This window comes from Hypanus sabinus, chromosome X1, assembly GCF_030144855.1.
Source record: "Hypanus sabinus isolate sHypSab1 chromosome X1, sHypSab1.hap1, whole genome shotgun sequence".
Taxonomy (NCBI): Eukaryota; Metazoa; Chordata; class Chondrichthyes; order Myliobatiformes; family Dasyatidae; genus Hypanus; species Hypanus sabinus.
This window is the reverse complement of record NC_082738.1, coordinates 1,724,899-1,751,845: the sequence shown is the minus strand read 5'-3', so window position 1 is coordinate 1,751,845 and position 26,947 is coordinate 1,724,899. Positions and strand designations below refer to the sequence as shown.

Here is a 26,947-nt window from a genome sequence, read left to right as displayed (position 1 = left end):
CTGCTTTACTCCCTTGAGGACATCAGGACGATGACCAGGAACTGCCAAGGCTGCGCTGAGCGCAAACCGCACTTCTACCGTCCTGAACAGGCACAACTTATCAAGGCCACCCACCCCTCTGAGCGACTTAGAGTTGACTTTAAGGGCCCCCTTCCCTCCACCGACCGCAATGTCTACTTTCTCAACCTAATCAACGAGTACTCGCAGTTCCCCTTTGCCATCCCCTGCCCCGATTCCACTGCCACGTCCATCATAAAAGCCCTGCGCCAGCTCTTCACTCTGTTCGGATATCCCTGCTATATCCACAGTGATAGAGGGTCCTCTTTTATGAGTGACGAGCTGCGCCAGTACTTGCTGGCTAGGGGCATTGCTACTAGTAGGACCACGAGCTATAATCCCCGGGGAAATGGACAGGTGGAGAGGGAGAATGCCACTGTGTGGAAGGCCACACTCTTAGCCCTTAGGTCAAAGGGATTACCGGTCTCTCGATGGCAGGAGGACCTCCCCAAGGCACTCCACTCTATCCGCTCTCTGTTATGCACGTCCACCAATGCCACCCCTCATGAGCGCCTCTTTTCTTTTCCCAGGAAGTCTGCCACTGGGACCACCCTACCGGCTTGGCTAACGTCCCCAGGGCCAGAGCTACTCCGGAAACATGCACGGAGTAATAAATACTCCCCGCTGGTTGAGAGGGTTCACCTACTACATGCGAACCCCCAGTATGCCTACATGGTCTTACCCGATGGGCGGGAGGACACAGTCTCCGTCCGCGACCTGGCGCCCGCAAGAGTAGCTGACCACTACCCCGAACACTCCACGGTAACTATGGACCCTGTACCCACCGAGGTGTATACCTACCTGACACCACGCACACCAAGCCCTACACAGACTCCTCATGACACTCCCATACCAGGTGCCTCGCACACACATGAGGGATCACTGACGCCTAACGGGCTGACACCTCCAGTCAGGCCGGAACCAGCACAACCACCGTCTCCGGTGCAATCACCGCCGGCGCTATGTAGATCGCAGTGACAGGTTCAACCACCTGATAGACTTAACCTGTAAATATACTTGTAAGAAACTTCGCCCCATGGGGACTGTCTTTTAAAACAAAGAGGGGGTGAATGTGGTGAACTACATATACCTGTCTGGACACGCCCCCCTCCCACTGACTGCTCCTGTGGCTCCTCCCACAGACCCCTGTATAAAGGCGATTGGAGGCACTGCTCCTCCCTCAGTTTCCAGGATGTTGTGTGATGGTCTCTTGCTGCTGATAGTGCTCTTTCTTCCAGATAATAAAAGCCTATCTCTCGCCTCACGTCTCCGAGAGTTATTGATGGTGCATCACTCTGATGAAACGCTGGTTCCAGATGGAAGTCTGAGCCATCTATACTGCCCAAAAGCTGTGTTGAAGGTGGTGAGCACGCTTGATTCGCTGTCCAATTTCACTTGCCAGAATGTAGAACTCATGTCAAGCTTGCTGAAATCCTTAGCCTGGTGAAGATCTGGCAAAATGTCCTCTATCACCGGAAGAGGGTAGTGTTCTCTCCTCAGCGCTTTGTTCAATGGTCGAGGGTCAATGCATATACGAAGATTGCTGTTCTTCTTCTCTGTGACCACAGGGTGGCTAGCCCACCTTGTAGGTTCATGGACTGGAGCTATCACCTTGAGGTCTACCAGTTGATCAAGCTCAGCTTTCACTTTCCGCTTCATAGCGTGAGGTAGACATCGTGGGGGTAACACTGTGGGTTGAACTTCCTCATCAATCTTCAGGTGGGCTGCACCCAGAAGCTACCCAAGCACATAATCGATCACCTCTGCATAGCGTTCCTCTGGTGTGCATTGTTTTTCCTTGAGTGTCAATGCATGCACCCTGCAAAAGTTGCCATCGTTGACTGTAACCAGCTTCATTTGCTGGCTGGCCCTGCTTCACAGCAATGGTGTAAAGTCATCAGTGACAAATTCTTGCGGTTCGTCATGGGGTTATGCAATTTCACTCTGCACATCCCTTCTGCATCCATGGTGGTCTTGTTCCACATCAGCAGCTTTTTTGTGCATTGTCTTAGTGTGTAAAATACTCCCTCCAAGTATTTCCAGGGTAAAATGTTAATGCTCGCCCCTCTGTCGACTTGGAAGTCTATTGGCTTTCCATTGATGAGCATCTGTGCGAATATGTCACCCCTTGTCTTCAAACTGCTGACCACCAGTATGACATTGTCGACAAACTCGGTGCTGCTGTCACTGTCAGTTTAGTCATCGCTTTGTGTTTCCACACCATGCACGGCTTCTGCTTGCTTACCTTTACAAAGTGATTTCGAATGCCACACACCTTGAACACCTGTCCGTATGCTGGGCATTGTTACTTGTCTCTTGCATGTTCTGTGCCACAGTACTTGCAAAGGTTCACTTTGCTTCTGTGGTTGTTCAAGGTGCCTTTTGCTCTGGCTCCACCACTAGCACTCACCTTCTGTTCAGGATGCTTTGAACCTTTCTTGTTAGCGCGAGGTTTAATCCCATGGACAGTAGCGGACCTGCTATCTGCAGCTGTGCTGAATGCTTGTAGGTGTGATTCAGCCACTCCTGTGCTTTTACGGATGTCAATAGACAATAGACAGCAGGTGCAGGAGTAGGCCATTTGGCCCTTCTAGCTAGCACCGCCATTCACTGTGATCATGGCTGATCATACATAATCAGTACCCCGTTCCTGCCCTCTCCCCATATCCCTTGACCCTGCTATCTATAAGAGCTCTATCTAACTCTCTCCTGAATGCATCCAGAGACGGCCTCCACTGCCTTCTGGGGCAGAGCATTCCACATATTCACCACTCTCTGGGTGAAAATGTTTTTCCGCATTTCTGTTCTAAATGGCCTACCCCTTATTCTTAAACTGTGGCCTCTAGTTCTGGACTCACCCATCAGCAGGAACATGCTTCCTGCCTCCAGTGTGTCCAATCCCTTAATAATCTTATATGTTTCAATCGGATCCCCTCTCATCCTTCTAAATTCCAGTGTATACAAGCCCAGTTGCTCCAATCTTTCAACATATGACAGTCCCGCCATTCCGGGAATTAACCTTGTGAACCTACGCTGCACTCCCTCAATAGCAAGCATGTCCTTCCTCAAATTTGGAGACCAGGCGAGGTCTCACCAGGGCCCTGTACAGCTGCAAAAGGACCTCTTTACTCCTATACTCAATTCCTCTTGTTATAAAGGCCAGCATGCCATTAGTTTTCTTCACTGCCTGCTGTACCTGCATGCTTGCTTTCATTGACTGATATACAAGAACACCTAGATCTCGTTGTACTTCCCCTTTACCTAACTTGACTCCATTTAGATAGTAATCTGCCTTCCTGTTCTTGCCACCAAAGTGGATAACCTCACATTTATCCACATTAAACTGCATCTGCCATACATTTGTCCACTCACCCAACCTGTCCAAGTCACCCTGCATTCTCATAACATCCTCCTGACATTTCACACTGCCACCCAGCTTTGTGTCATCAGCAAATTTGCTAATGTTACTTTTAATCCCTTCATCTAAATCATTAATGTATATTGTAAACAGCTGCGGTCCCAGCACCGAACCTTACGGTACCCCACTGGTCACAGCCTGCCATTCCGAAAGGGACCCATTAATCACTACTCTTTGTTTTCTGTCAGCCAGCCAATTTTCAATCCATATCAGTACTCTGCCCCAATACCATGTGCCTTAATTTTGCCCACTAATCTCCTATATGGGACTTTATCAAAGGCTTTCTGAAAGTCCAGGTACACTACATCCACTGGTTCTCCCTTGTCCATTTTCATAGTTACATCCTCAAAAAATTCCAGAAGATTAGTCAAGCATGATTTTCCCTTCATAAATCCATGCTGACTCGGACTGATCCTTCTACTGCTATCCAAATGTGTCGTAATTTCCTCTTTTATAATTGACTCCAGCATTTTTCCCACCACTGACGTCAAGCTAACCGGTCTATAATTCCCTGTTTTCTCTCTCCCTCCTTTCTTGAAAAGTGGGACAACATTAGCCACCCTCCAATCTGCAGGAACTGTTCCTGAATCTATAGAACATTGGAAAATGATTACCAATGTGTCCACGATTTCTAGAGCCACCTCCTTAAGTACCCTGGGATGCAGATCATCAGGTCCCAGGGACTTATCAGCCTTCAGACTCAACAGTCTATCCAACACCGTTTCTTGCCTAATATAAATTTCCTTCAGTTCATCCTTTACCTTAGTTCCTTTGGCCACTATTACATCTGGGAGATTGTTTGTGTCTTCCCTCGTGAAGACAGATCCAAAGCACCTGTTCAACTCATCTGCCATTTCCCTGTTCCCCATAATAAATTCACCCGTTTCTTTCTCAATGGCCCAATTTTGGACTTAAATATTTTTTTGTTATTCACATACCTAAAGAAGCTTTTACTATCCTCCTTTATATTCTTGGCTAGTTTACCTTCGTACCTCATTTTTTCTCAGTGTGTTGCCTTTTTTGTTATCTTCTGTTGCTCTTTAAAAGCTTCCCAGTCCTCTGGTTTCCCGCTCATCTTTGCTATGTTATACTTTTTCTCTTTTATTTTTACACTGTCCTTTACTTCCCTCGTCAGCCACGGCCTCCCCTTACTCCCCTTAGGATCTTTCTTCCTCTTTGGAATGAACCAATCCTGCACCTTCTGCATTATTCCCAGAAATACCTGCCATTGTTGTTCCACTGTCTTCCCTGCTAGGGTATTGTTCCATTGAACTTTGGCCCGCTCCTCCCTCATAGCTCCATAGTGTTCAACTGTAGTACTGACACATCCGATTTTCCCTTCTCCTTCTCAAATTGTAGGTTAAAACATATCATATTATGGTCACTACCTCCTAATGGCTCCTTTACCTCAAGGTCCCTGATCAAATCCGGTTCATTGCACAACACTAAATCTAGAATTGCCTTCTCCCTGGTAGGCTCCAGTACAAGCTGTTCTAAGAATCCATCTCGGAGACACTCCACAAACTCCCTTTCTTGGGGTCCAGTACCATTCTGATTCTCCCAGTTGAAATTCTGCATGTTGAAATCCCCCATGACAACAGTACCTTTGAAACATGCCAATTTTAACTCTTCATTCAACTTACACCCTACATCCAGACTACTGTTTGGGGGCCTGTAGATAACTCCCATTAGGGTCTTTCTACCCTTAGAATTTCTCAGTTCTATCCATACTGACTCTACATCTCCTGATTCTATGTCCCCCCTCGCAAGGGACTGAATATCATTCCACACCAACAGAGCCTCCCCACCCCCTCTGCCTGTCAGTCTGTCTTTTCGATAAGATGTATATCCTTGAATATTCATTTCCCAGGCCCTGTCCACTTGAAGCCATGTTTCTGTTATTCCCACAATATCGTACTTGCCAATTTCCAACTGAGCCTCAAGCTCATCTACTTTATTCCTTATACTTCGTGCATTCATATATAATACTTTTAATTCGTTACTCCCCTCACCTTTCATATCAATTCCTATTTCACTTGGCCATACTAAATGATCTCTTCTTGAACTTTATGCTCCATTGATTCTGTTGTCCTTTTTAACTTTTCCTATTTTCACTTTCCCTTTAACTCCATCTTTATATTTCCAGTTCATCCCCTCCCCCCCACTACTTCAATGCAGTTATTGATTGTTAGCTGGTTTGGGAGTCGTTAATGCCCAGTATGATCTTGTCTCTCAGCAGACTGTCTGACATACACCAGCAAAAATTACATGTCTTTGCAAGAGATCTAAGGCCGGAAAGAAACGATTCCAAGATCTCACCTTGTTCTTGTTGCCGTTTATTGAACAAGTACTGTTCATATGTCTCATTTTTCTCACCAATAGTATATCTTGTCAAATGCAGCTAAAATCTTTGTGAGGTCTTGGCCTTCAGCCTCATCTGTGAACACAAAACTGTTGTAGACCTCAAGTCCTGACGGTCCAATTGTATGCAATAATAATGCTGTCTGGTATGCTGGAACTTGTTTGTGCATTTGTGCTACGACGCTGTAGTTAATCCACATCTGCTGCCATGTCTTCCATCCGTCTATCAGTCCGCGGTTGACCTTCACGGCTGGTGGCAGGCGAACGCGGATGAATGGGGGAGGACTTCTGGCCTGACCATGGTTCGCCAGCACAGGGTTGCCCGCGAGTGCTGGATGCCACTGATTCTGCTGTCTCACCTCCAGGCATTACTACTGTGTCCATCTCTATTTGTGGCTGGTTGCTCGTCTCAGTTGACATTTTTCTACTCTTACACTTACCCTCCGCTGTTTCAGAGTTGTGCTATTATTATGCTGCCGACTGCAAGTTGAAAAAACCGGGCGCTGCGGTTGAGAAAAGCAATTTTCCAAGCACCACTGCTGCCACCATGTTTCGAGACAAATATTTAGGATAAAAACAACGGCGTATGCACACCAACTTTAATCGTCTGCTCACAAGTGCATGTACAAGTATATCATAACACTTATGTTCTTATGTTAAAGGGCTTGGGGAAATCAGGTCCTGATGTGTTAAATGGAATGGTGAAATCAGGGTGCTGGTGTGTTAAAGGGAGAAGGGAAACCAGGGTCCTGGTGTGTTACAGGGAGAGGGGAAATCAGGGTCCTGGTGAGATAAAGGGAGTAGGGAAACCAAGGTCCTGGTGTGTTAAGGGATTTGGGGAAATCAAGTTCTTGTTGTGTGAAAGGGAGTGGGGAAATCAGCATCTAGTAAGCTAGGTGCTAAACCATTGAGATCTCCCAACAGTGTGATAATGGATTGTTGGAATTTAGTGTATATAAATGGAGAAAAAGTGCTGATAGCTGCAGTACCAAGGGTGGTGGCTGTGTGGGTAAATCACTATTTGCATCAAGTGCACAGTTGCAGCAGCAATTGTGCAAAGCTAATGGAATATCGTGAGGGCTTACAGCAACTAAAGAAATGACAAGTAAGACCACATCTCAAGTGCTGTAAAAAGTTTGGTCCTTCTGGTTGTCAGAGCTCTTGGTACAGAACCCTTGTGTGCATTCTAGACTTACATTTCTCATAAGCAGAGGAATCAAGGATTTTTGGGAAAAGGCTGGAATGTCGATTTAGCCATGATTCTATTGTATGGTTTTGTGACAGTTTGGACTGTACGGCCTGCTCCTGTTCCTACATCTTAGGGTCTTGTGATTTCAGTAATGCTTTTTTCAAAATGTGTTTCTTCCATTTAGGTGCCTTGGGGTACTTATGAATGTTGACATTTTGAGCAATGTTTTAAAGTTCTCATTTTGCTTTAGAATCTGCTGAGCACTTGGAAAGACTGAGCATCAATTTGTTCTGCGATATTGAATATTTTGTTGCTTTCCTCTTTAAATAAGGATGCTGCAGTTTTTCCCAATGACAACAGAGAAAATATTTGAAACAGCTGGGAAAAAATCCATTAATCACGAGCATGCTCAATTCATACATAATTTAACTGAATAAGGCAAAAAACTAAAGGGGACCAGGAGAGATTGTTGTCATGCATTTTCCCAATTCCCAGTTCCTATCGTGTGTTACTGATACCGATGGGCAGAAAACCAGAGAGAGTCTTCCTTCTACTTTGCATTACAAAGCAGTAATTCAATTATTTTATGGTGACTTGACCACTTTGTTTCTCAGATCAGCCGTGATCAGATCCTGTAACATGCTTTGCCTAAATTTTCCCATAACCAGAGTTAGATAGAGAAGAAATATGTATCAAACATTAGATGAAAAATAAATAACTTGGCACAGACATATTTACATTTCTTCCTGTTCTGTCTCTTTAAACTGGGATTTTATCCAGGATTCCTTTAATAATTCAGTGAGCAGTATTCACATCAAACATTACATAGTGCATAAATTCTAAATTCCCTCATTAATGCACTAATTAATCATAGCATTTTCTGCTTGCAATCAGTTTTTTATGCTATTCATTGGCTGTGCACAGTAAGGCTTGTCATTAATACTCACCTGTAGATTTTTCAAGGGCAATGCATTGTGTCTGGTGCAGAGACTTGTTTCAACCTGTCAAAAGAAAAAGGAGAATGGAAAATCATGGGCAGGAACAAACTACAACTTTTCCCAGTGTTGCATTGAAAAAATTTGTGTACAACCATAAGGTTCTTGAACCAAAGTGGATAACTTCACTCAACTTCACTTACCCCATCACTAAACTGTCCCCACAATCTATGGACTCATTTTCAAGGACTCTTCATCTCATATTCTCAATAATTATTGCTTTATTTATTTATTTTTCCTTGTTTTTGTACTTGCACAGGTTGTTGTCTTTTGCACACTAGTTGTCTGCTCTGTTGATGCAGTCTTTCATTGATTCTATTATGGTCATTGGATTTATCAAGTCTGCCCACAAGAAAACTTTATTTTTTATTGAGATACAGCACAGGACAGGCCCTTCCAGCCTTCAAGCCGTGCTGCCCAACAATCCCCCAATTTAACCCTGGCCTAATCACGAGACAATTTACAATGACCAATTAAACTACCAACCGGTACGCCTTTGGACCTTGGAAGGAAACTAGAGCACCCAGAGGAAACCCACGTGGTCACAGGGTGCACATACAAACTCCTTACAAGTAGCAGCGGGAATTGAACGTGGGTGTCTGGTACTGTAAAGCGTTGTGCTAACTACTACACTAACATGCCGCCTCAAATGAATCTCCAGGTTGCATATGGTGACATATATGTACTTTGATAATAAACTTCCTTTGAACTTTAAACTTTAACATTTCCACCAACAATCTTGAAAATGCCAGAATTTCAGAGCCACAGTTATAACCATATAACCATATAACAATCACAGCACGGAAACAGGCCATCTCGGCCCTCCTAGTCTGTGCCGAACTCTTAATCTCACCTAGTCCCACCTACCCGCACTCAGCCCATAACCCTCCACTCCTTTCCTGTCCATATACCTATCCAATTTTACCTTAAATGACACAACTGAACTGGCCTCTACTACTTCTACAGGAAGCTCATTCCACACAGCTATCACTCTCTGAGTAAAGAAATACCCCTTGTGTTTCCCTTAAACTTCTGCCCCCTAACTCTCAAATCATGTCCTCTCGTTTGAATCTCCCCTACTCTCAATGGAAACAATGGAAACAGCCTATTCACGTCAACTCCATCTATCCCTCTCGAAATTTTAAATACCTCGATCAAATCCCCCCTCAACCTTCTACGCTCCAATGAATAGAGACCTAACTTGTTCAACCTTTCTCTGTAACTTAAGTGCTGAAACCCAGGTAACATCCTAGTAAATCGTCTCTACACTCTCTCTAATTTATTGATATCTTTCCTATGATTCAGTGACCAGAACTGCACACAATATTCTAAATTTGGCCTTACCAATGCCTTGTACAATTTTAACATTACATTCCAACTTCTGTACTCAATGCTTTGATTTATAAAGGCCAGCGTTCCAAAAGCCTTCTTCACCACCCTATCTACATGAGACTCCACCTTCAGGGAACTATGCACTGTTATTCCTAGATCTCTCTGTTCCTCTGCATTCCTCAATGCCCTACCATTTACCCTGTATGTTCTATTTGGATTATTCCTGCCAAAATGTAGAACCTCACACTTCTCAGCACACAGTTACCAGCAGCAGTGTAAATGGCCTTAATCCTGTTCTGAGGCTGGTGTTGAATGTTAAGCAGTTGGAAATTTCTGTGAAAACCTCATTAAGGAAGACTTCTCAAACACAACTATAACCTCTTTAGGTAGGAGAGTTGCTTCAGTTGGGAACTTTTCTCCTCCTCTCTGTACATAAAGTTAAAAAGTCATGTAGCACAGAAATGGGGCCTTTGACCCTTTGAGCCTGTGCACATATTTATGCCCATATACACTAATCCTACTTGCTCATATTAGGAATATACCCTTCTCTGCCTTCCCTTACACCTCTGCATGGTTTGTTTTTATTCTCTAGCTGTATTTAATTCTTAGGGGAAGCCTACTAGCACACATGCCATATATCTTGCAGCAGCTGACTGGCTTGCAAAAATGTTGGCCAAAGAAACAATTTTAATATTTGCTCCACTCTCCCTCTCAAAATCACCAATGAAATAAAACAATAATGGACTCATCAGGTTTCCAATGATCTAAAACATAACTCATTCTCTACAGATTTGGTCTGATCTTCTGTGTATTCCCAATAATTTTTCTTTGTTTTTGATTTACATTTCCTGCATCTGTTGTAGGGCTTTTTTTTTGGTACCAGTTGGTGATTACTTTGAATAAAGCAAATCTGAAGTATTCATGATGAATATTGAAATGATTAGCATATACTGTAAGTCAAAAGAAGGATGCAGCCAGAATGAGAATATTCTAGCTAAAAGCCAACAATTGGACAGTACACCTCTCTTCAGTACTGCATTGAAGTGTCTCAACTGGTAAAGCCCTCAGAATACTATTCAAGGAATAGTTTTCTACAGATATTCTTTCATCAAGAATAAAATTGCAAATATAATTGGCTATTCCTAGAGTACAATAATATTTAAAATTGCTTACTTCACAGTGTTGAAAGTACTGGGGATCTATAGGAAACTATATTAGCGCAGGCCAATTTTTATTGTTAATTATGCCAAGTGCTGCACTGTATCCAAAGTAATCATATTGTTTACACACAAAGAAGTAACAACTAAAAGGCAAAAATAATTGTGTGGGAAGTCCTTTGGGACATTTCTGAAAGTTGTGATAAACTGTTATATAAATACACTCTTTTATCACTTTTCCTCAGTTACAGTTCATCTCCCAATTCCTGGAGCAAATTGGAAGTTGAATGTGTGTCAGCAACTCATTACAAAACACTGGTTAAGCAGAACTTGGAATATTGTGTGTGGTTATGTTCACATGCTGTAGGAAGAATGTGATTGCAACGGCAAACATGCAGAGGACGTTCAGCAGGATGTTGCCTGGATTGGAGGAGTTTCGATAGGATGGAGCTTGTTTTGCTTGGTGCAAAGGAATCTAAGAAGTGACCTGATAAAAGTAAATAAGATTATTAGAGGCATAAGTCGGGTAGAAGATCATAATCTTTTCCCCCATTAGGTTGAAGGTGAGAAGGAGTTTTAAAGGGGATCTGAAGGGTATTTTTTTACACAGAGTGGTTGGTATCTGAAGTAAGTTGCACGAGGAGGTGGTGGAGTTAGATACAATTATTACAAAGAAGAGGCATTTAAATAGATGGATATGATCCTAATGTGAGCAAATTGGATTGGTGTAACTGGATCTGAGAGCACAGCCTCAAGATAAGGGAATGTTCCTTTAAAACCACAATGAGAAGGAATTCCTTCAGCCAATGGGTGAAGAATCTGTAGAATTCGTTGCCACACTGGGCAGTGGAGATCAAGTCATTGGGGGTATTTAAGGCAGAGGTTGATAGGTTCATGAGTAGTAAAGGGGTTAAAGGTCATGTTGAGAAGGCAGGAGATTGAGTTTGGAAAAAAAGTCAGCCGTGATTGAAAGGTGGGCTAGACTTGAAAGGGCCAAAAGGTCTAATTCTGATCCTTCATCCTAAGGTGTATGGGCAAAATGATTGGTATAGACATAGTGGGCAAACAGCCTGTTTCGGTGCCGTTTGACTTTATGATTCAGTGTAAGCTCTGTCCTCAGCCCCCTTCCAAAGCTTAGCTGCAGAGTTTCTTATTGGACATGATGACAAACAGGTCATAAAGGTTTGCCAAGGTACTCAGTGTTTTATTGCAGCTGTAAATTGACAAACTATCTATCACATTATGCCTTTCCTTACTTTAATTGGCTTAAGATGTCAAATTTAGCTTGCTATTTTTTCCGCGTTCTTTCATTCTTTCCACAGATATAAATATTGATCAATCTTAAGGATCTTAATAGAAAGCTATTGACTTAAAACTTTGAAGTGGTTCAAACATTAAACACTTTTCCTGTTTCTGAAGCTTGAGACATTATTGGTAGCAGTTACATCTCAAAATTCAGTCAATGTTTGGTTTGTCATATGACGGGCTGAAATTATTTAAAGTATTTTCAGCTATTTCTTGTTGTGCAATAACTTTTCTTGGTGGGGTGAAGGGGCTATTAAATTTGAAAAGAAAGAAAAATAATGTGGGAGTGAAAAAGTGGTGTTCAGTATAACAAACAATCTTCCTTCAAACAAGCTGTCATTCAATGTCCACAGACTGTTGAATCATTCTTCCAAACTTTTCTTTCATTTCCTTGGGCAATCAAGAAAATTACATTGCAGAACTCTAGAATTGAGCCCTTGGTCATTTTTGCTAAATACACATATTACCAGAGGATGTGATTTATATTCAGCTTCTATTTTGCAATTGCATTGAAATCAAATCAAATTTTAAAAAAGTGTAATAAAAAGCCTAGACTATATTAAATGTTTGCTTGCACCTATGTTGCAGCCATACATTAAAAGTGTTGTTGTGAAGTCCTTTGGGGCATCCTGTGGTAATGAGCAATGCTGTACAAATATTTCCTTATTTTGTCTCTTCACTATGCTGATTTTTATCAGGAGTGTGTGAGTGGAATTGTTGGTAGGTAGGTGGATGCTGGAATCCTGTGGGGCCTGGAGTGATTCCCTGCTATTGTTCCATGGTCAAGGTCAAAGTCGAGTTTATTCTGCTATGCACAAATACATGTATGAACATGTGTAATGAAAAACACACTTGCAGCAGCATCACAGATACGTAGCATCATACACATAGTGGCCACTGAGTGTACGTTCATAGTCTTTTGCTGTTGTAGCTCATCCACTTTAAGGTTCAACGTATTGTGCATTCAGAATTGCTCTTTACACACTAGTGTTTTAACATGTGGTTATTTGAGTTGCTGTCACCTTCCTGCCAGCTTGAAACAGTCTAACCTCTCTCATTAACAAGGTGATTTTACCCACAGAACTGCCGCTAGATGGATGTCTTTTTTTGTTTTTCACACTATTCTCTATAAACTCTAGAGACTGTTCTGCATGAAAATCTCAGGAGATCAGCAATTTCTGAGACTATTATCCCATCTGGCACAAACAATCATTCCACGGTCAAAGTCACTTGGATCACATTTCTTCCCCCTTCGGTTGTTTGGTATGAACAACAACTGAGCCTCTTCAGCATGCCTGTATGCTTTTTCTTCATTCAGTTACTGCCTCATGATTGGCTTATTAAATATTTGCATTAATAAGCAGGTGTGTGTAATAAAATGGCCACTGAGTATGTGAGCAGCATTCACCAGAAAAAGCACAAATTAGAAATAAATTATACACAATTTTTACAAGAAAGGACATATTAGAACAAAAAAGATCAATTTCACTGCTAAGTGGTTAAAGTGGATAATGTTGCCAAACTGTAGTGATTAGGGTTTTGCTAGGTGGTTCAAGGAGGGAACACCAAATGGTCATAAGGATAGGATAGGAATGGGAACATTGTGCATCGGAAATTAACTGATTGGACCACAAGGGAATGGGCACTGACATACACAATGATTACAAGTGATCACAATGAAGACTGAAGTGAGAATCTTACAATCTGGGGTGCCGTCACTGCTGTAATGCCGAGAATTAATCGATTGCATCATGCAGCAGTTGCTGCTTACTTTGTCATTATTCTGCTTGTGCTGCAAAGATATAGTCTTGACTGCAGGCACATTTGACTTGGTGGCAGATATCACTAAATTGTGCAAACATTGTGATATTGGGATAATATTATGGAGTCAAGCCAGTAGCTCAGCAGAAGAATGGTCTGGGTACAAACCAAGTGTTGGTTACTGAGTTACATGTTCTTCTGACCTCATTTGCTTACTTTTTCTGGAAAGGCAGCTGAACCCCAAGATAAATACAATAACAGCCAAGTTTAGGGGAATGTGCTCATTATGGAGAAAGTCAAAGTATTTCTTTAAACAATCATTCAGTTATAACCAGTAAGGTGATACAGGGATACATGATGGCAATGAACGACATAAACTTTTGTGAAATTGAATGTTCACTTACAGTAACTGTTCTTGTTCTCCCAATCAAGAGGCCATTGTTCATCTGTGAGTTTCAATGTATTATTAAGCCATGGGAAAATACAGTTTAAAATGTTCTAGTGTAATGTTATTGCCTTAGGCTAGGTTGGATAACACATTACAACAAATTTACTTTAAAACAGCAAAAAAACTGAATCCATTGGAAATCTGAACTGAAAACAGAAAATGGTGCAAATACTCAGCAGTTTAAGCAACATCTATTGTGAGAAAAACAGATGTCATTTCAGATTGATTTCATGAAATGTTCACTCTGATTCTCTCTCTGCAGATTTTGCTGAATAGTTTATTTTCAGCGTGTTCTGTTTTCTCAGGGCTGTGTCCGGTGCTTGGAAGTACTGTTAGAGGTGATCCAATCCACAATTTGCTCTAGTTCCTATATTTTATATATTTGTTCCCGGGATCATGTTCAGGACTGTGGTCGGGAATGAACACCCATTCCATTAGTATCAACCCACTGATTTAAAGTCCATTCATATAACATATAATAAGAAAAAGTCCAGCTTGCTAAATGGTCAACCTAAATAACACCTAACTCCCCCCTTCCTCAGCTTGAAATCAGAGTGAGTTGGAGGGAAGAGTAATTTGCCTTATCCTCTTTCCTCATAGCAACTTATAATTCCAGGATAAACTTTTACACTGAACTCACTTCATTGTCTTCTTGCATTCCATCTCCTATTTTTCCCTAGCATTTAGCTTTCTCTCCCTCCCCACTGCCCCAGCTACCAGTTGTCTAATCCACTTCCACCTTCCAATGCCAACACAATTTGGATTAGAGGCAAACCTTTATTCAAGAAGAAAGAGTTCTAATTTTGGACAGAATTCCAGGCAGAATCTAATAGTGTAATCCGGATACATCTACTAGACATACGTACCATTGAAGATTAGGTTATTGTAAATCAAACAGATAAAGGATTTGGAAATGACAAGGCATGTATTGCAGTCACACTTGAGTCATTGTTAGATCATGGAGAGAAAAGAATGTTCAAAAAAGCCAGATTGTATCAATGTGGTGGAGTGTTTTATTGATGCATGAAGGAAATGGCATTCACTTTACCACCATCGCTGTTTCATCCCTGAATCAGACATGGTTCAAGTTAAAGGAGGCTTTAGTAACAGCTGGAATGATATGATATTAACATCTAAACAAATTGGCAGAGAAAGCATACAAACTGAGAGAAACTTTTAATGTTGTTTTATAAAGGAAAAATAAACAATTACAAGTCTTCAAAGATTTTCTGAGCTCTTTTTGTAGCCACTGAAATGACACATTGGAAGGGAATCAGGATTAACTGAAGAACTAGAGACACAAAAGACTGCAGATGTTGGAATCTGGAGAAACACACAAATCTTCTGATGAAATTTAACAGGTGAGGGGAAAGGAACTGTCTTAAGTTTTGTTCAAAACCCCACTTAAGGACTGTCCTGCTAAGTGTTTTGAGCCCATTTATTGATAATTCCTTTCCTCCTACAGATGGGCTCAGTCAGTTGAGTTTCTCCAGCAGATTGTTGCTGTTAACTGATTGAGATAATTTTGAGCTTATTATTGTCCACTGTAAAGAGTTTGGCTATTCTTCTCTCAAACTACCTTAAGCTCATCCTGTGGAAAATTGGTTCACTTTTCATGGGTGCTCTCTGACACGCTGAATGTTTTTTTTTATTTCAGATTTCCAGCATTTTCACTTTTCCTGATTTTCATTAGAACCTGTGCTTTGTACAACTGTATACTGGGGGAGGTCTGAGACACTTGAGGTTCTTTGGTGCACTACAATTTCCTTGGGAAGCTAGACCTCCTAAACCTACTGCATGTACTGCTAGTATGCATCAACTCCAATGTATCAGCCTCCCAATGCCTCTCTTAGTTTTAAAGAGGACTTCATCCATGCCTTTAATTTTCTCAAAATCAATGATTATTTTCAGTTGGATGTGAGCTAAGACCAACCACACCGCTTTGGAAGTCTTTGGGTAAAGGTTTCTTTCCACAGACTTGAGCAGAGAATTTGTCTTACTATTCCTTCAAGAGTTACTGTCTTATGAGAAGACATGTTGAACATGACTAAAAGAGATTATCCATTCACTGTCCCAATAGTGAACCCTATGTGTGAAACTTGACTAAGAATCAGAAAGGGGATGAAGGTTTGATGTGTTTAATTTTGTGATAAACATTGGAGAGGGGAAGAAGTGTTTGATGTGTGAAATTAGGGAATAAACATCGCAGAAAAGAAGTGTCTGATGTGAGCAATTTGGGGATAAACATTGGAGAAGGTTTGAAGAGATTGATGTGTGAAGTTTGGGGAACAGCAGCCTAGTGGGGAAGGAGCATTTGATGTGTGAAACATTGTAGGGGAGAAGAAGTGTCCGATGTGTAAAATTTGGGTATATACATCAGAGAGGGGATAGAGGTTTACTGTGTGAACTTTAGGGATAAACATCAGAGTGGGGATGAAGTGCCTGATGTGTGAAATTTGGGGATAAACATTGGAGAGGAGAGGGAGTGTCTGATGTGTGAAGTTTGCGGATAAGCATGCGAATAAGTGATCTTTTTCAGTTTCAGGAGGTAGTCACACCCATTAGATTATCTGCCTCAAATTCAGTCTGTGGTCAGGGACAAGAAGGCGTGACTGTGAGTGAGGTGGGTAGTGGGATCTGAGAGACAGTGCTGGAGGAGCCTCAGCTCTTGAGCTTGTCCAGCAGGTCTGAGATTCTTGTGCCCTGTGTGGATGAAAGTGGGGGCTGTAGGAAGGATGAGCAACCAAACTGTGTCACCATAGATCAGGGAGCCATTCGGGGTGGGGGGGGGAATAGATGAGAAATATTGGGGTAGTTGGGGATACTATAGTCAGGGGAATAGACAGAGTTCTCTGTCATGAGGATAGAGCGTCCCAAAGGCTGTGCTGCCTCCCCAGTGCCCGGGTTTGGGACATCTTATCCAACCTGCAAAGGAATTTGAAGTGGGAGGGGAAAGATCCAGTTGTCATGGTCCACGTGGGTAGCAATGATATAAGTAGAATGAGGAAAGAGGTTCTGTTGAAGGAATTTAAGCATCTAGGGACTAAATTAAAAACCAGAACCAAAAAGGTGGTAATCTCTGAATTACAACCTGAACAATGTGCAAATTGGCATCAGGTCAAGAAGATTAGAGAGTTAAATATGTGGCTCAAGGACTGGTGTAGGTGAAGTGGGTTTGAATTCATGGGAATTCAGGGAGATAGTGAGAGACAATATGCAATTGCCTGGATTGGGGAGCATGCCTTATGAGAACAGGTTGAGTGAACTCGGCCTTTTCTCCTTGGAGTGACGGAGGATGAGAGGTGACCTGATAGAGGTGTATAAGATGATGAGAGGCATTGATCGTGTAGATAGTCAGAGGCTTTTTCCCAGGGTTGAAATGGTTGCCACAAGAGGACACAGGATTAAGGTGCTGGGGAGTAGGTACAGAGGAGATGTCAGGCATAAGTTTTTCACTCAGAGAGTGGTGAGTGCGTGGAATGGGCTGCCAGCAACGGTGGTGGAGGTGGATACGATAGGGTCTTTTAAGAGACTTTTAGATAGGTACATGGTGCTTAGTAAAATAGAGGGCTATGGGTAACCCTAGTAATTTCTAAGGTAGGGACATGTTCGGCACAACTTTATGGGCCGAAGGGCCTGTATTGTGCTATAGGTTTTTTCTTGTTTCTATGAAAAAATATCACTGGTGGGAGTTGTCTATCAGTCACCAAATTGTAACATTTCAGTGGCACAGGCAATAAAAAGAGAAATATCTGAGGCATATAAGAATGGAACAGCAGTTATTGTGGGGGACTTTAACTTGCATATAGACTGGGTGAATCAAATTGGTTGAGGCAGTCTTGAGGAGAACTTCATAGAATGCATCCATGATGACTTTCTTGAACAGCATGTTACTGAACCTACAAGGGAGTGTGTTATCTTACATCTGGTCCTGTGCAATGAGATAGGTAAAATTAGTGATCTTGTAGTTAGGGATCCTCTTGGAAAGAGTGATCACGGTATGACTGAGTTTTTCATACAAATGGAGGGTGAAATTGTTCGAATGAGAACCAGTATATTATGCCTAAACAATGGAGACTACAATGGGATGAGGGAGGATTTGTCTTCTTCCAAAGCAAATTGTGGAGAAGATATGGAGAGACTGCAGAGAGATATATGGATGAAGTCCTCTTTAAAACTGAAAGAGGCATTGGCAGTCTATCAAGAAGGCAAATGGAATGTTGGCCTTCATTGCTAGAGGGATTGAATTCAAGAGCAGGAAGGTTATGCTGCAATTGTACAGGGTACTGGTGAGGCCGCACCTGGAGTACTGTGTGCAGTTCTGGTCTCCTTACTTGAAGAAGGATATACTGGCTTTGGAGACGGTGTAGAGGAGGTTCACCAGGTTGATTCCAGAGATGAGGGGGTTAGACTATGAAGAGAGATTGAGTCACCTGGGACTGTACTCACTGGAATTCAGAAGAATGAGAGGAGATCATATAGAAACATATAAAATTAAGAAAGGGATACATAAGATAGAGTCAGGAAAGTTGTTTCCACGGGTAGGTGAAACTAGAACTAGGGGACATTGCCTCAAGATTCGGGGGAGCAGATTTCGGACGGAGATGAGGAGGAACTGCTTTTCTCAGAGAGTAGTGAATCTGTGGAATTCTTTGCCCAGTGAAGCAATGGAGGCTACCTCAGTAAATATATTTAAGACAAGGTTGGATAGTTTTTTGCATAGTAAAGGAATTAAGGATGATGGGGAAAAGGCAGGTAGGTGGAGATGAGTTCATGGCCAGATCAGCCATGATCTTATTGAATAGTGGAGCAGGCTCGACTGACCAGATGCCACTGTATTCGTTATTATCATCAGTACATAAGGCAAAACTACCTGCCATGTTGTTGCACCATTTTTGCAATCATATTTTTTAGTATTTGATTCATCCTTTCCACAATTCCACTGGACTGTGGTCTGTAAGGTATATGAAATCTCTGCTTGATCTCTGAAAGTGCCATAACATCTTGCATTATTTGGGCTGTGAAGTGTGTGCCTTGATCCGATTTGATACTCTGGGATAGTCTCCAGCGAATGAATATCCTTTCCAATAAGATCTTTGCTGTGTTTGTCTTAGCCGGGAAAGCTTCCACCTACTTCATAAAGGTATCTATTACTACCAGAATATAGTTGTACCCTCCTGGGGCGGGTGGTAAGGGATCAATGTAATCTATCTGCAAATTAGTCCAAGGCCCTTCCAGCGGGTTAGAGGAGTTGTTAGGATTAGATTTGTCAGAACACAAAATGTATGGGAAAAGTGGGTCCAATAATTGGTAGACACAGTGAAAGAGGCCAATTATGTGGCAGTTAACCAAATAGGAAAGAAGAAGCAACAGAGCAAAGCCTACTTTGACTCAAAAGTCAGTCCCATAGAATTAAGCCCAGTACAAACAGTGATGATTAGAATACACCAACCCACCTCATTTTAAAATCCAAGATTTGCAGTGTCCTATGAAATTATTGACAAAGAAAGCCGTTCAGTGTACAAAGTGCTGACTTCTCCAGATAAAAGTGGGTGATTCCATGTTGAGCAGCTGAAATTGGTGGGGGAGCAACAGGAATGTTATCACCATCGGCACATAACAATTGATGTACATGATAGCCCTGATCTGGGAGACTTGACGATGGAACAACTGTTCCAAGAAGATGGGGACAGATCCTATCAAGGCGGTGATTTTCATTCCTCTCATCCTCCGAACCAAGGAAGTTTTGTCAAAAAAATCAAAGGAAAAGGAAGATAAGCCAGCACTAGTCCCTCCTATCCCGAAACAAAATTAGGTGATGAAAAATGGACACTTTCAGTCTAAAAACAATTGGGAGTCCAGATTGCCTGGTCTAGAAAAACAAATAGAAAATATGGACTTAAAATAATTTAAGATTTATACTGGAAATAAGAGCAGAAATTACCTTGTGTATTTGCTTCCATCATTGTAAACTGCCTAGAGGGGAATGAAGTACATGGGGAGAGTAGAACGGGGAAGGCACTAAAAGACACAGAGAATTTTTGTTTTGTTTTCAAATCTATTAGAAAAATCTCTACTCCATACCCACAAGTGACAAAAAATACACCAGAGCCTAAATGTAGTGAGATCCAGCATAATACAAATGGGGTAGAATTAGTGTTAGAGGATACAGGGAAATTTGTCACTTCGGTGCCAGTGTACCAGCATGTGCAGGTAATGTAACAAGGAACATTTCAGCACAGTACAGGCCCTTTGGCCCACGATGTCGTGCCGACCTTTTAACCTACTCTAAAATCAATCTAACTCTTTTATCCTACATAAAGCTCCATTTTTTTATTATCTATGTGTAAGAGATTCTTAAATACCACTATCACCACCCTGGCAGGAAGTTTCACGCACACACAACTCTCTGTGTAAAGACTTTATCTCTGACATCCCCTCTACAATCCCCTCTCTCTACATACTTTCCTTAAAAGTATGCCCCCTTGTATTAGCCATTTCAGCTTTAGGAAAAAGTCACTGGCTGCTCACTCTATTTATGCCACATGATTTACTTAATATTTCCCATTTAGGTTCCATTGAATATCTGTTAAAATGATATGTTTAATATACACTAAGTAAAACAGAATGCAGTAATTGACCCCAACATCTCCACAATAGTAGAGAAGTGATGAAAGTTAACTACAGGATCTATGTAATGTTTTCTTCCACAAATTCAGATTTGTTCACAATCTGCACCGTTCAAAAGCTGTAAACTTGGATTTAGGATTTAATCTTTAATCTAACTGAAATGACTGTGCCAGAATGGTGCTCACCTACAATAAAACTATTATTTACTCATCTTCTTGGGAGACAACTAAGCAGGGGTGAGATTAAGCCAGTCAAACATAGAAGGTAAAAAGGACTATTGGAATTAGTGGGTGCAGGCTATGCATCAGGGGTAGCAACTGTCAACCCCCTAGATATAGCAGAATTAGGAAACCAGATGCAGGGATATTACTGGAGAAAATAGTTGAAATCATGTACAAACTAATCAGATTGGTCGAGATGCATCCCAGGTAACTCTGGATGTAGTTAAATTTCTGAAGCCCCTTCAAGATATAACAAATCTGATTATTGACCGCATGGACCTCATGTTTAAGGAATTGCATAAAACTGAGATCTGTGTTACATATGCTAGTTGGTTGCTTACCATGACTGGCACTAATTTATTACAACTTGAAGCACAGCAAGTACCAAATCGGGTCTCAGATGAGCATCTAAAAGAATGGGTGGGAGAAAGGGTGTCATTGTGTCATATTAGAAGCCTTACAATAACCAACAGAGTACTGGGTACCTGTGTTGATGGTAAAGGAAGGTTTTATGTCGGGGCAGTATTCCACATTCCCCGACATGGAAATAATTCAACCTACCCTTTCAGAACGGTTCACAATGTTGGTAAATATTGTGAGAATACATGGATATCCTTGAGTAACCCACCAACACATGCAGTTGTTATGAATGGTACTGGGAAAGGGATAGATTTATCATGATGCTGTCAAGGAGGAGACCACTGGTCTTGTCCAGAATAAATAACAAAGCAGAAGCTTAAGAAGTGTGGTCTCAGTACTTATGAAAATTGTTCTTTGTCTATTTTACCTGTGAATAATCATTCTTTCTTACAATATGCATTTGTGGGACAGACATATTATAGAGCAACAGGGGCCACAAGTTACACTAAGGGATGGAAACAATGCCCTTTGGAAAGTCACAATGTCGCCACAGGGAATGTGACTTTAGATTTGACCATGGAGGACAAACCTTGCCTCAGCCAGCAGGAGAACTTCAAGATCCAACATACTGATACAGTTTGGGACTATCTGTGGGTCTATGTTGTTACTGAGTTGCCACCAATTCCTCAGTTGACTGCAGACTGGGCGTGTGTTGTGGAGAAAGCAAGGGAGATCATCCATCAATGGACTAAACTCACTAAAGTAATTAAAACACACGCTGGTAAGGCAAATAAAGTATTGAGTGACCAGGCTTTTGGAGTAATTTTTGGAATTAGGGGACAAATGTTCAAATGCATCCATGGGTAAGAATAGTATCACATGCTGCTGTAATACTAATTTTACGTACCCTGATAATTGTATTGCTGAAATAATGGAAAAAATCAAGGATAATGCTTTCATGAAACTGCAGAGATGATTGTCAGTATAACGTGGGTGAATTTAATTAGTAAATGTTAATATTATTTATAGAATGTAAGTGTTGCACACCTACTGGGGTTCCATGGCATTCCACTGAATAAGAGGAGGATAATGATCCTAAGATAAATATCTTTGTAACAAGTGGAGGGAGATGTTGGCCAGAAGAAACTGCAGTTTAATCAAGGACAGGTGAAGCAAATAAGGCAGTTGTCTTTGTTTCCCCCCATTTTGTGGACTCGGAACTGAATTTTGCTCTTGGATAATCTAATCAGGGTAATTGAATGTGGACACAAGGAGCTTCAGGTAATGACCTGCTAAACTGCGCTCAGTTCTATTCACCTCACTACAGGAAGGATGTGGAAGCCATAGAAAGGGTGCAGAGGAGATTTACAAGGATGTTGCCTGGATTGGGGAGCATCCCTTATGAGAATAGGTTGAGTGAACTCGGCCTTTTCTCCTTGATGCAGAGGAGGATGAGAGGTGACCTGATAGAGGTGTATAAGATGATGAGAGGCATTGATCATGTGGATAGTCAGAAGCTTTTTCCCAGGGCTGAAATGGCTAGCATGAGAGGGCACAGGTTTAAGGTGTTTGGAAGTAGGTACAGAGGAAATGTCAGGAGTAAGTTTTTTACGCAGAGAATGGTGAGTGTGTGGAATGGGCTGCCAGCAATGGTGGTAGAGGCAGATACAATAGGGTCTTTTAAGGGACTTTTGGATAGGTACGTGAGCTTAGAAAAATAGAGGGCTATAGGTAAGCCTAGTAATCTCTAAGGTAGGTACATGTTCGGCACAGCATTGTGGGCCGAAGGGCCTGTATTGTGCTGTAGGTTTTCTCTGTTTCTATGTTTCTAAACCTGAGACCATTCTCAGACAACTAGCTATTTGTTATGTAAAAGGCATGGACTCTGAACTGATTCATGCACTGGGATAATCTAATCAAAGCAATAAGTCTGAGACCATTCTCGGATGAGTAGTTACTTATTATGTAAAATGCCAGACCTACCTAAGATGGGTTTTTCATTTAACTAGTTTGGACCAGTCAGAGTTGAAAGACACAAGGCTGGGGTGGGCTGAACCATGAAACAATGTTGGTTCTAGCCCTGGACTAGAACCAGTAAGACGGTGACCATGAGCCAATGGGATGGAGATCCAATGGTTCAGCTGATGAGGAACACTATAAGAGTCAGGAGCTCCAAATATGCAGGGACGACAACTCTCCAGCAACCAGAGACCAACCATTGCCAATAAGGAGGACCCCACGGACACGTGGAGATCAGGACCACAGGAAACACCTAGTCAGCATAGACTCCTTTCCTGGGTAATACCTTTTCTCTTCATTGACTGTACATGAAATGTCAGGAATCCTAGTGGGCGCACACAGGTAGTTAGTTTGTGAACCCATGTGCTTTTTAGTTGAGACAATAAAAGTTACTTGTTGGCAAATACAGATTCTCTGTGCCTCTCTGATCATTATTACAAGGGGTGATTCTTGTAACACTTACTAATAAGATCTGGGTTATTACACAGCACCCAATCCTTGATAGCCTTTCCCCAAGTAGAATGATCACTGTTCACTGGAAGCCCCAAGAATAATAACCACAGTTCTCTGTCACTCAGGAAGAATGACCACAGTTGTCAGTCCAGAGAAGAGTGATCATAGTTCTCTGTCAGCCTGAGAATAGTGATCACAGTTATCTGGCAGTCTCAAGAATAGTGACTATGGTTGTCTGTCAGCCCCGAAAAGAGTGATTGCGGTTCTCTGTCATGCCCATGAATGGAAATCACAGTTAACAGTCAGACCCGAGAACAGTGAGTTCAGTTATCTGTCAGAACACAGAACAGAGAACACTGTTCTCTGTCACTTCCAAAACAAGTTCTCTGTCAGCCCCGACAATAGTGATCATGTTTCTCTGTGAGCCAGGAAGAGTGCCCATGGTTTTCTGTCAGGACCAAGAATTGTTAACATGGTTCTGTGTCAGAAATGAGGATAGTAATTACCATTATCAGTCAGCACTGAGAATAGTAGAATAGTGATCACAGCTCTCTGTGAGCCCAAGCAGATCTGTCAAGTTCCTGAATAGTCGTCACCATTACCTTTCAGCCCCAAGAAGAGATATGACAGTTCTCTGTCAGCCTCAAGAATAATGATCACAGTTCTCCCTCAGCCCCGAGAATAGTAATCATGGCTGAATCACCATGTTTGTCTGTCAGCCCAGAGAGGAGTGATCATGGTTCTATGTTAACCTGGCAAGAGTGATCACAATTCTCTCTCAGGCCCGAGAATAGTGATCACAATTATCTGTCATCCCCAAGATAAGGCATCATGATTCACTGTCAGTCCCAAAAATAGTGACCATGGTCAGTCTGAGAAGAGTGATCACAGTTATCAGTCAGCCCTGAGAATATTGACTACAATTATCAGTCAGCCCCATGAATAGTGATCACAGTTTTCTGTCAGCCTGAGAAGAACGACCACAGTTATCTATCAGCCTCTAGAATAGTGATCACAATTCTCTATTAGCACAAGAATAATGTCTATGGTTCTCTGTCAGGCCTGAGAATAATGATCACAGTTATCTGTCAGCCTCAAGAATAGTGACCACTGTTCTCTGTTACCGCTGAGAAAAGTGCTCACGGATCTCTGTCAGCCCCGAGAATACAGACCAACATTCTCCGTTAGCCAAGAAAAGAATGATCATGGGTGTCTGTCAGCCCAAGAAGAGTGACCATGTTTCTCTGTCAGCCCCGAGAATAGTGATCACCATTATCTGTCACTCCCGAGAATAGTGATCACGGTTAGCTGTCAGCCCCAAGAAGAGTGCTCACGGTTCTCTATCAGTCCAGAGAATAGCGATCTCAGTTATCTGTCAGCACTGAGAAGACTGATCATGGCTCGCTGTCAGCCCCAAGAATACAAACCAAGGTCCTCTGTCAGCCAAGACAAAAGTGATCACGGTTTTCCGTCAGCCCCGAGAATACTGAGCAGCGTTCTCTATCAGCCAAGAAAAGAGTAATTACATTTCTGTGTCAGCCCCAAGAATACTGAGCATACTTCTCCATCAATTTCCAGAATATTGACCATGGTTCTCTGTCAGCCTCGAGAAGAGTAACCACAATTTACTGTAAACCTTGAGAATAGTGATCATGGTTTTCTATGAGCCTTGAGAATGGTGACCATGGTTCTCTGTCAGCTCTGAGAAATAGTATCTTGGTTGTCTGTTAGCCCCAGGAAATGTGACCACAGATATCTGTCAGCCCTGAAAAGAGTGACCATGGTTATGTATCAGACCTGAGAATAGTGAGCACAGTTCACCCTGAGCTAGGAGGGATTGTCTACAGAGTCTCTAACCACCTTTACCTGTAACCATGAGAATAGTCACCACCATTCTCTGTCAACTCCAACAAATAGAGATCCCAGTTCTCTGTCAGCCCTAGGAAACGTGACCACAGATATCTGTCACCCCCGAGAATAGTGATCACAGTTCTCTGTCAGCACTGTGAATGGTGATCACGATTCTCTCTCAACTTCAGGAATAGTGAGCACAATTATCTGTCAGCCCCAAGAATAGTGATCATAGGCTTTTTGGTGCTACTGCTTTATTGAAGGCAGACAACACTTTGTTAAGGTCAGTGATGGGTAATTATTGTGTCAGAAGTTATACCAGATGTTCTTAGAAGTACTTCAACCCTCATAAACATGACAAAAGGCCATTCTGCCCTTGCCCTGCTTTAAGGTTGAAGAATTGACTTTAACAGATTGGCAGGGTTGATGACTTCTCTGAAGGATGCTTAATGTAGGAGGACCAAATAGTCTATGATCACAGTTCTTGGGCTGTCTGTCAAAGGATTACGACTCAGAGGTTTTGTTCTGTATTTTGTGAGGCGAAGAGCCCAAAAGCACAGATTTGTGCTGAAATGATGTATGAACTTTCCTGATAAAGAACATCCTGTCAAGATCCCTTCTTTCCCTTCTCTTCCCCCCACCCCCTTCTCCTCCTTTACCTCTCCTCATTCTGCAAGCAGCTTGCCTTGCTTTCTTCCTTTCCAGTCACATTCCAATCCTAGGGGAAGGCCTTCCAGATCACCCTTGTCTGGAAGTAATTTGTTTCAGTACACGCTTTTAAATGCACAATAAATGTACTTCAACAACAGCCAGACCTCTTCCTGTAGACAGCTTAAACTTTAGACAAGTATAACAAGTCTACAAAAATGTGCACAATGTAACTAGCAGCCAGAAGAAATAATCCAGCAAGTAACCTATAAATGGATCATGTTCCCATTGAAAACTGTGAGCCCTTCAAACCTTTTAAAGCTGTGCAACCATGGCATTTGTAAATGGTCGTGCTTGCATTTAGGTTAATAGTGCACATTGGCTGACAGTGTACCTGCCAGTTGAGAAGGAATTTCTTTAGCCAGAGGGTGTTGAATCTGTGGAATTCATTACCAAGAATGGCAGTGGAGGCCAAGTCATTGAGTGTATTTAAAGCAGAAGTTGATAAGTTCTTGATTAGTCAGGCATCAAAGGTTACAGGGAGTAGGCAGGAGAATGTGATTGAGAGGATTAATAAATCAGCCATGCTGGTATGGCTGAGCAGACTCAATGGGATGAGTGGCCTAATTCTGTTCCTTTATTGGATGTTTTTATATTGATCATTATCTGTGCACAGGCCTTTCACCAGTAAGTTACCCAGCACACTCCTATTTAGAAGTCTGTATACATATCACACTGCAAT

At 42.0% G+C, this 26,947-nt stretch overlaps 1 long non-coding RNA gene across 2 annotated transcripts in view; it reads right to left on the bottom strand.

Annotated features, from left to right (window-relative positions):
• The window catches only part of LOC132385012 (uncharacterized), a 125,255-nt gene extending 98,974 nt beyond the window's left edge, over nucleotides 1–26,281 (bottom strand). For both annotated transcript variants that reach the window (XR_009509051.1, XR_009509052.1), the window contains exons 1-2: nucleotides 26,217–26,281; nucleotides 7,973–8,026 (exon numbers count right to left, since the gene is read on the bottom strand). This is a non-coding gene — a long non-coding RNA (uncharacterized LOC132385012). The remainder of the gene's footprint in view (nucleotides 1–7,972; nucleotides 8,027–26,216) is intronic.
• Between the last annotated feature and the right edge of the window lie 666 nt (nucleotides 26,282–26,947).